Raw genomic sequence first — 8,554 nt, 5'->3', positions numbered from 1 at the left:
GTACTTCAACTTTCTTTCTTTCTTTCTTTCTTTTTTTCTCGCTGGTTTTATGGATCATTGATGTGGTATTACATGGACTGGCTTATTAATGAGAGGTAACTGACAACTTCCATGTGTAAAAAAAATTGAATTATGCCACCACTTACTAGATTGTCCGGGCATAGGTTATATGGTCGTAGGATAAGCTGATACGCCTATTTACCATCAATATCAATGAGTGTCAATTCTGAAATCTTACTGAACATACATTTGGACAAATCAATATCAATATTTCGGCCAATATTTCAGTATGGTTCATGTTGATATTCTATAATTTGTTCCACAGTATACTTTCTTAATTTGTTCCTCTTTTGAATGATATCTCAAAACAAGCAAAGCACTCACATTGCATATGCTATGTTGTTTTAACAAATCATTTACCCAAGCTATGAAAAAAAAAAACAAAAGGAAAATTGGATGCTTTGATAATTTAGCCATGTCTTTATATTTGAGGATTAGATGAATTGATACCTAAACACATTGGAGATCAATCAAACTTATGTATCTAATTGAGAAACTTATTGGTGTGAGAATTATATAATCTTATTGTGAACCTTTTATATCATTGCCTTCTAACTAGATAACTTCATCCTCTTAGTTATTTAATATTTTATAAGTACGCATTCTTTAAAGGGAAAGTTGTGTTTTGCCCCGCCCATTTGGGCAGAATAGCTTTTTCATAACCCAAGTTTGCATAACCCAATATATATCCACTATTGCCCAAAAAATTATGCTTTTCATGCACTATGTACTGTTTTATAATTTCATTTCCAAAACTACCCCTCCACATCCATGTCAGCAGCCATCTCCCTCTCCATGTCACGGCTGTGCTTTTAATAAATAAACACACAAATCTTAAACAAGTTAGCAAAACCCATGCAACACCCGACTCTGAAATTTGGGGACACCAGGTTAGGGCAAAAGGAGAGAAAGTCACTTCGCTCTCTTATCTCTCTTTTCTTTCTGTTGTGTGAATTTCTCAGTGAAAAATCGAAAGGTTGTAAGCTGTAATCGATTCACGCGTGTAGCCGTACTACTGATCCGCAAATTTCTTCAGATAAAGTGATTTCATCTCCAGGTTCTCGCATTCGTTTAGAGATTTCCACTCTGTTATGAGCTCTCTTACACTATTCAAGTTAGATTCGCTTTCTAGTCCTTCTTTTAGCTTCTATTTGGTTGCTCAGAAAACTGAGGTAAATGAGGAAAATATGACGCGAAACTTATATGATTTTTTTTTTTTTTTTGTATTGTTGTTGGTTTCTTTGCAATGAAAGAGAGCAAATGTTCAGGCGCAACTGTAAATCTCGAGCTTTGTTCTTTATTCCCATTTTTTTTTCTTCCGGCGACCATACGAACGAACGATAAATATGTGCATTTTTGTGTATTCTTTACTTGGTCTTTCCTGATTACTATTTTTGTTTGGGAATTTTTTTCATTGATTTCATGCATCTGGAACTATTCAGTGCATGTAATTTAGGTTTCTGGCCTAATTTTTGGGATTTAGGTTCTCTTGAGATTGACAATTAATTATTGTTTTTATTTTTAATTGCAATTTAGCACCTGAGGAAAGCTGAACTTCTGAACTTCTGCTGTGTGATTAGATGCTTAGTTTGTGACATGACTGATTTTCTCGAATCTATGTAATTTCTGCTCTGTGGGATGGTTGATTTTGTTTGACCTTGATTGAATTTTTAAACTCTTTTTTCGCTCTTGGATTCGGTTCTTGAGGTAAGATAAAGTTGTGGGTATGTTTTTATTTTATTTGTTTTTGTGTTCTTTTAATAAAAGCTTGCTGTTTTTTTGTTGGGTGTTTGTTTATTAATGTTTTTTTAGCACTTTGTGTGGATTGATTGATTGTAATCCTAATTTTCTGTGCTTCTTCTTATTTTTTTTGTTTTTTTTTTCTGGGTTTTTTGGTTTTATTCGTTCGAGGGTTTTGTTTAAAGGTGGTAAGGAGCAGATTATATAAGCCTGTAAACATGTATTCAAAGCTGGTATTGAGGAAAGCTGAACTTCTGAACTTCTGCTGTGTGATTAGTTGCTTAGTTTGTGACATGACTGATTTTCTCGAATATCTATGTAACTTCTGCTCTGTGGGATGGTTGATTTTGTTTGACCTTGATTGAATTTTTTAACTCTTTTTAGTTAAATGTTAATGGAAACTGATGCAAACCCTAATGAGTAGGTCCGACAATATGAGCTCTTGGGAATTAGGAGATGTTTGGGAGACAAAGTTGGAGAATTCAAGAACAGATGCCAGAGGCAGTATAAGCTATTTGAACCAAAACCCACCTCCCCTGCCACCTAAAGAGCTGTTTTTTTAATTTTTTTAAAAAAAATTAAGTTTATAATTTGTTTTTCCTTTTTTTAATGCATAGAGCTTCACATCAGACAGCATGGTTTTGGGGAATTTAGTTTATGGTATGCTGCCTTCTCTGCTTGCATATTAGTTTCTTCCATCCATTGAAAGGCTACTGATATGGGAATTAATTGGCTAGCATAATTCAGGTTTATTAAGATACATCATTAGTATTATCTGGATAAAAAGGTTTTATCTGATTTTCTGCACTGGTTTTGACTTATTTGCACTTGATACTTAATATCAAGTCTCGGCAAAGTACTTAAGATTGTCCTTAGGAAAATGCGTGAATAAAGTTTTGAAATGGTTTGAATAGAAACAAATATCAAATTATCATAATTTCTTTTTGGTTCGGAATTTTGATTGCTAACTGAACTGTCTCTACATTTTTTGAGTGATAACCAGCTTCTTGTACTTCTTAGTTTCCCTGTCTTACCTTAATGGATCCAATTATTTCTGTTTCCTGCATTTCAAATTAGGCATAGGTGTAGCCCAGTATGCTTAAATCACATGGTGAGCAGTGATATTTGTTTTTTTTCCTTCATGTGCAATTGAAAATTTTTTGAATTTCCAATCCGCTACCAAGTTATAGGGCTCTAATTGATATCTGTCAATTCATTGAAATTGAAAAGTTAAGGAACTCTGTTGTCTAGATCAATTTCTTAATGTTATAACTTCTATTATCATATTCATATCATCTGCAGATTCTTCTGTATTATAAATTATAAAGATCAGGCTTCTATTACTTAATTTTGTTTCTAGTGGAAACTGAAACGTATTACTAGGTCATGAAAAATCATCAAGATACTCTTAATTGTGTGAAGGAAAATGCCTGTAATGATCAGTCATTTAAAAAGGATTTAACTTGGTCCAAATGTGAACTTATAATAAGCTTGATAAAAAGTCAGCCACTGTGACTAGTGAATTGTTTTTTCCCTCTTCTAAAGTGAGGAAGTCCTGGACCATAAGCCTTGGAAACAAAGATGGAACACACACAAGCACGGAATAACCATCAACCAGCAGCATTCAATTATTCTAAGGGTCAACAAGTCCTTCTCATGATATTTTTTTTTTTAAAAAAAAAATTTAGTCAAAATATGGCCTTTTACGTCTGGCACTCCAGGATTTTATTTTCTGTTCTTTGGTTATCTTTTGCTAGTATTTTTTGTTTCATCCAATTTGTTATGTTCTGGTGCTTCATTGTAATTACTACCTCTACAATTTCTGGAATGTGGAATCAGTTTGTATCTTATTACAACGTTTCCCCAGGTGAGTTTAATGTGATTGACTATTTAGTTTTTATTGCCACTTATGGTTCTTATAAATTCCAATTTTTTTTTAAAGTTTTTTTGTACTTTCATTAAATTCTCTTATTACAAAGTTTATCAACATTTAAGCTGCATCAGCCTGTCCTGTAATTCTTGTTATTCTTGTTATTTGATGATGCACACCTGTTTTTACTTCTTTCAGGGACATTTCCCAACGCATCCTCATATCAAGGTTCGCAATGCCAAGCATTTCAATTTTCGAGTTCATTCCAATCAGCTTGTTTAGTTTCCAAAGTGAGGTTCCTCTTTCCAGCTATCCTGATGTGGATTTTCACATCAACAAAATAATGGCTGCAACAAAAATGTGGTTCTCAAAGCACAATGAAAATTACACCTTTCTTCCATTAGGGGGGGGGGAAAGCATTGCTGTGTGGCTTCTTGTTGCAACTCTTTCTGACTCTGACACTCAGCATGACAATCAAATGAATGATTGCCAAACAAATCCAGTTGGATGGTGGAGACTAGCTCTCCTGGTGAAAAATATGGTCATCCTGGGAAGTGCATTAGATCCAAGGTGCTTTCTAGTGTTTTAAAACAGTATCTAAATACAACATATACTGTATCTCATGTAATGATTCTGCTTTATGTCTTTTTAAAGCATTGGGATGAAGGCTTCCTAGTTCTAAACATTGAGGGGCACTTAAATGTTCCATAGAAAAGAAGTGGTTCCATTGTGTTTTTGCATGACCTTCTGAATGTTTTAATAGCATTTGTAATAAAATTGTTTCATGGCATGCATAGGATGATATTTAAGATTTCAGGAATGATGTGAGTCCAGGTTTTTGGAAACATAAATCATTATTGTGCCACTTTGGTCTTGTTATGGGTTTCACCTTAAAGGTGGATTTGATCCAGAAAGCTATGGTAACTGCAAAGTGATGTTTTAATTTCCAAGGAACATTTAAGTGGCCCCCACTTAATAGATTATTATTCATTACTTTAAATCCTTTTAGTACAAGGAGATGGGTTAATAAGACAAGTAATAGTGAATGTTCTTTTCTGGGAAACTAGTATGAGGAATATACTTCTGGAACATTAAGCATGAACCTAAAACGTATCATGCACTTGAAGCTCTGATGGACAATAACTAGTGTTGAAACTATTATTTCAACTGAAGTCTGGCCGGGAATCCACAACTTATTTTCTTATTTTAAAAGGCTGATTGACTGATGTAGTCAGTATTTAAATCATCTCACTGTGCAGGGCAGCTGCTATTGGTGCTTCAGCTAGTCATGGGATCATTGGTACACATGATGGACTTGTGTACATGTGGGAATTGTCTACCGGTACTAAGCTTGGCAGTTTAGACTATTTCAAAGGTATGTTACACCCTATAACAATTTGACTTTTCTCTGATTTGCTCTTCCTTGGCATGAAATTGATGATGATTTAAACTAAGAAGTACTTGTTTTGCATAATTAGTCATGTACCTTCATCTGTTTCATTTTCAACTGGAAAATAATATGCATCTTCCTCCTTTCTGACCCTTGTATTTTTTGCTAATTTAATTTGTAGTTTTGTATATTGCACTACTACATAATTCTTCAGGTTATGTTAACTGTCAAGGTTATTTTTAGGATAAAGAATGCTTTCTCTTGATCTCCAGATTTTTTTAAAAAAAATAATTATCTAGGAGACTGCTTTCCAGAAAATGGGAAGGATGTTCATAATTCATTTGTGTAATATTTTGCAAATATTCAAGTAACTTGCAGATATTACCATAGTTGTGATATAATGCTCATCTGATGGCATAGTGTCCTCTCTTTCCAAGATTTTGTTTTCCATAAAAACAAGCGGAGCGTTTACTGGGTCTTTGTGGGTTGAAAAATGCTTTGACAATGCAGTTTCTCCCTAGCTTTAGAGGGAGATAAAGCTTTTGCACATACAGAAAAGCAGGCTCCAAATGAGCAGGAGAATATAATGCAACGTCAGAAGAACTCTAATTAACTTATCCTGATTTAGTTTCTCCCTAGTCATTATTGTAGTATACATTCGTGAATCACTGACTCCTGAACAAAAAAATCGCATGAAACCCCAAAACTCAGCTCTTTCATGATCTTTTAGTCTTTTAGCTAATGTAGTCAACAGTTCAAAAAGTCTTTAGCTTTTGATCACAAACGCAAGTTTGTGAAATCATGTGGTTTAGATGTACAACAAGGAAAATATGAAATTAACTGCTAAATTTCTTTCAGTTGATTCAGATTGAAGAAGAGCTTGGGGAAATAGCGGTTTATGCTGGCGAAGAGTGGAGGCAGTTGTGATCATTCTTTCCAGGTCTTTATACCCACATTTTTTCCCTCCTGGTTCCTTTTTTAATATGTTAAGCTATACTCAGCAACTAGGTCATTCCAGATTCCAATGCAAAGTTTTGCATCCCTTCCCATTTTTTTCGTTTTTGATTTAATTAATGATTGTTTTCCTATGGTAATAGAGAGACATGTCTGAGGTGTGTTGAACAGAGTTGTCTGTTTTTATGATGGATGGGGCTTGTAGTTTTTCTATATTGGCAATACTAGGAATTTGTAACCGAAATTCCAAAATTTCAATGGATGATCATATAGAGAAAACACAGACAATTGGGGAAGGTCTATTACATATGAAAAGGAGCTCTAAAAGTAGCCAACAAGCAGTTTAAAACTGTACAAAATGATTATGGAATGACCCTGAATGAAAATTCAGAGGTTGAGGAGGCCAGTAATGAAGAAACTTTTATCCCTGAAGCAAAATTCAATTTTGTTGACATTGAAGAGTTGGGTCCTTACGTCAATGGGAAGGAGCTTGTAGGTAAGAACCAATCTTAGAATCAACAAAGGATTATTTTCCTGTTCACTCGTTCTTTTGTTTAATATGACCCATATCATTATTAATTCCAGATGTTAGTGGAGTTGTTCAAAGTGTCTCTCCTACAATGACCATACGAAGGAAGAGTAACAATGAGATTGTTCCTAAGCGTGATATTACTATTGCGGACAAGACGTGACTGTATATTTTATTTTTCGCACTGGTCACTTTGGTCTAATGTTGCTTCATATTGAACTTATGGACGTTTCAATTGTAGGAAGAAGAGTGTTGTGGTCTCTTTGTGGAATGATCATGCTACTAATGTAGGGTAGGAATTGTTGGATAATGCTGATAAATTTCCAATTATTGCAATTAAATCTCTCAAAGTTGGAGACTTCCAAGGTAATTCCCCCTGTTTTCTTGAAGTTTGGTATTATTATGGCAATTAAGCACATTCTCAAAAACTTGAGAATGATAAGAAGTCCTCTTTGTAATGTTCTCTTCATATCTTGTTTTAGGTGTATCACTGTCAACATTGAGTAAAAGTATTGCACTGGTAAATCCAGATACACCGGAATCCAAAAAGTTGAGATCCTGGTAAGGAATCATCCAGTGACCTATTACCTTGTTAGTTCTTATAGTAAGTGTTTCTGACCATATGTTCTTGTTCACAGGTATCATGATTACCATGGTAAAGTAGCTTCAATGGCTTCTATTGGGTCTGATATCAGTCCTTCATCTAAGGGTGGAGTGAGGTCCATGTACTATGACAGGGTTTCCCTTTCTCATGTAACCAGCAACCCATCTTTGGGTGAAGACAAGGTAATAATTACTGTCATTAAAATAACCTAACATGATCAAACTGGTCTTAGCCAAAGTTTTAAGTTAAAACCATTTTAAGTTTTGATAATGTGGGCTTGTCTCTGTACAACCTTCATTTTTTAGCATCAGAGCATACATAAGCTTCATCAAGCCTGAGCAAACAATGTGGTACCAGGCTTGTAAGACATGCAACAAGAAAGTCACAGATGCTATTGAATCTGGGTATTGGTGTGAAGGATGTGAAAAGAATGATGATGAGTGCAGTTGAAGGTGAGGGATTCATGGAATTTGAATCAATAAGAATTCAGTGATAGTATTTAAAATAGGAAAAGTTGTCCTATGAATGATGTTTCTTTGTTACATTCTGTTATGTTTTCCAGGTACATAATGGTAGTGAAAGTTTCAGATGATAGTGGTGAAGCTTGCCTTGCTCTGTTTAATGAACAAGCAGAGAGAATATTTGGGTGCTCTGCTGATGAGCTTGATAAGCTTAAATCACAGGTAAACTCTTGACAATATTGAAATATCTAGGAGTTTGTCCAAATCTTAGTTAACTTGAAAGAGTTGCTCATTGATGCATTAATTCATATGTAGTTGGTTACTTATTTGGTAGCCTAGTTGGGTTCTATGGAAGAAAAAAAGGATGAACTTCTGGCATTCAAAATCTGATGTTTTAAAAACCCAATTTTCTCTGCAGGAGGGAGAGGAGAACCGATTCCAGCAGAAATTGAAGGAAGCTATTTGGGTCCCTCATCTTTTCCGGATTAGTGTTGCACAACATGAATATACATGAATGAGAAAAGGCAGTGGATAACAGCCAGGGCTGTTGTGGCAGTTGATTTTGCAGCTGAATCCAGATTATTGTTGGAGGAGATATCAAAGATGAAGACTTCACAATAGGCTCCTTGGTTTATTTTGTTATTTGGATAAGGGTAGTTAGGCAGTATGCCTTTAGTTCCCTCTATATTTTAAGACACATCCCATTGAATATAGAGGAAGCTTGAGGACTGTAATATATATTACAGTAATGGTATGTGCATTCTCAATAAAAATTACAACCTGCCTAAGAAACTGTAACAATTATGAGGTGTCAAGAAAATGACCAGATGAAGGTAATTCTGAGGTGGGACCTGCTCTGGGTCATTTTGTAGCTCACTTTTTATTACACCAGGGAGAAGCCAGAAGCTCCTAGTATATATATATTGATTTGGGCTTCAAGATCAAA

The 8,554-nt window shown here is 34.8% G+C and overlaps 1 pseudogene; it reads left to right on the top strand.

Annotated features, from left to right (window-relative positions):
- Window positions 1-2,468: 2,468 nt before the first annotated feature.
- Window positions 2,469-8,554, top strand: LOC117910845 (annotated as a pseudogene).

The sequence above is a fragment of the Vitis riparia genome, chromosome 3 (assembly GCF_004353265.1).
Source record: "Vitis riparia cultivar Riparia Gloire de Montpellier isolate 1030 chromosome 3, EGFV_Vit.rip_1.0, whole genome shotgun sequence".
Lineage (NCBI taxonomy): Eukaryota > Viridiplantae > Streptophyta > Magnoliopsida > Vitales > Vitaceae > Vitis > Vitis riparia.
The sequence above is the reverse complement of the archived record's forward strand: the minus strand, read 5'-3'. Positions and strand labels throughout refer to the sequence as shown.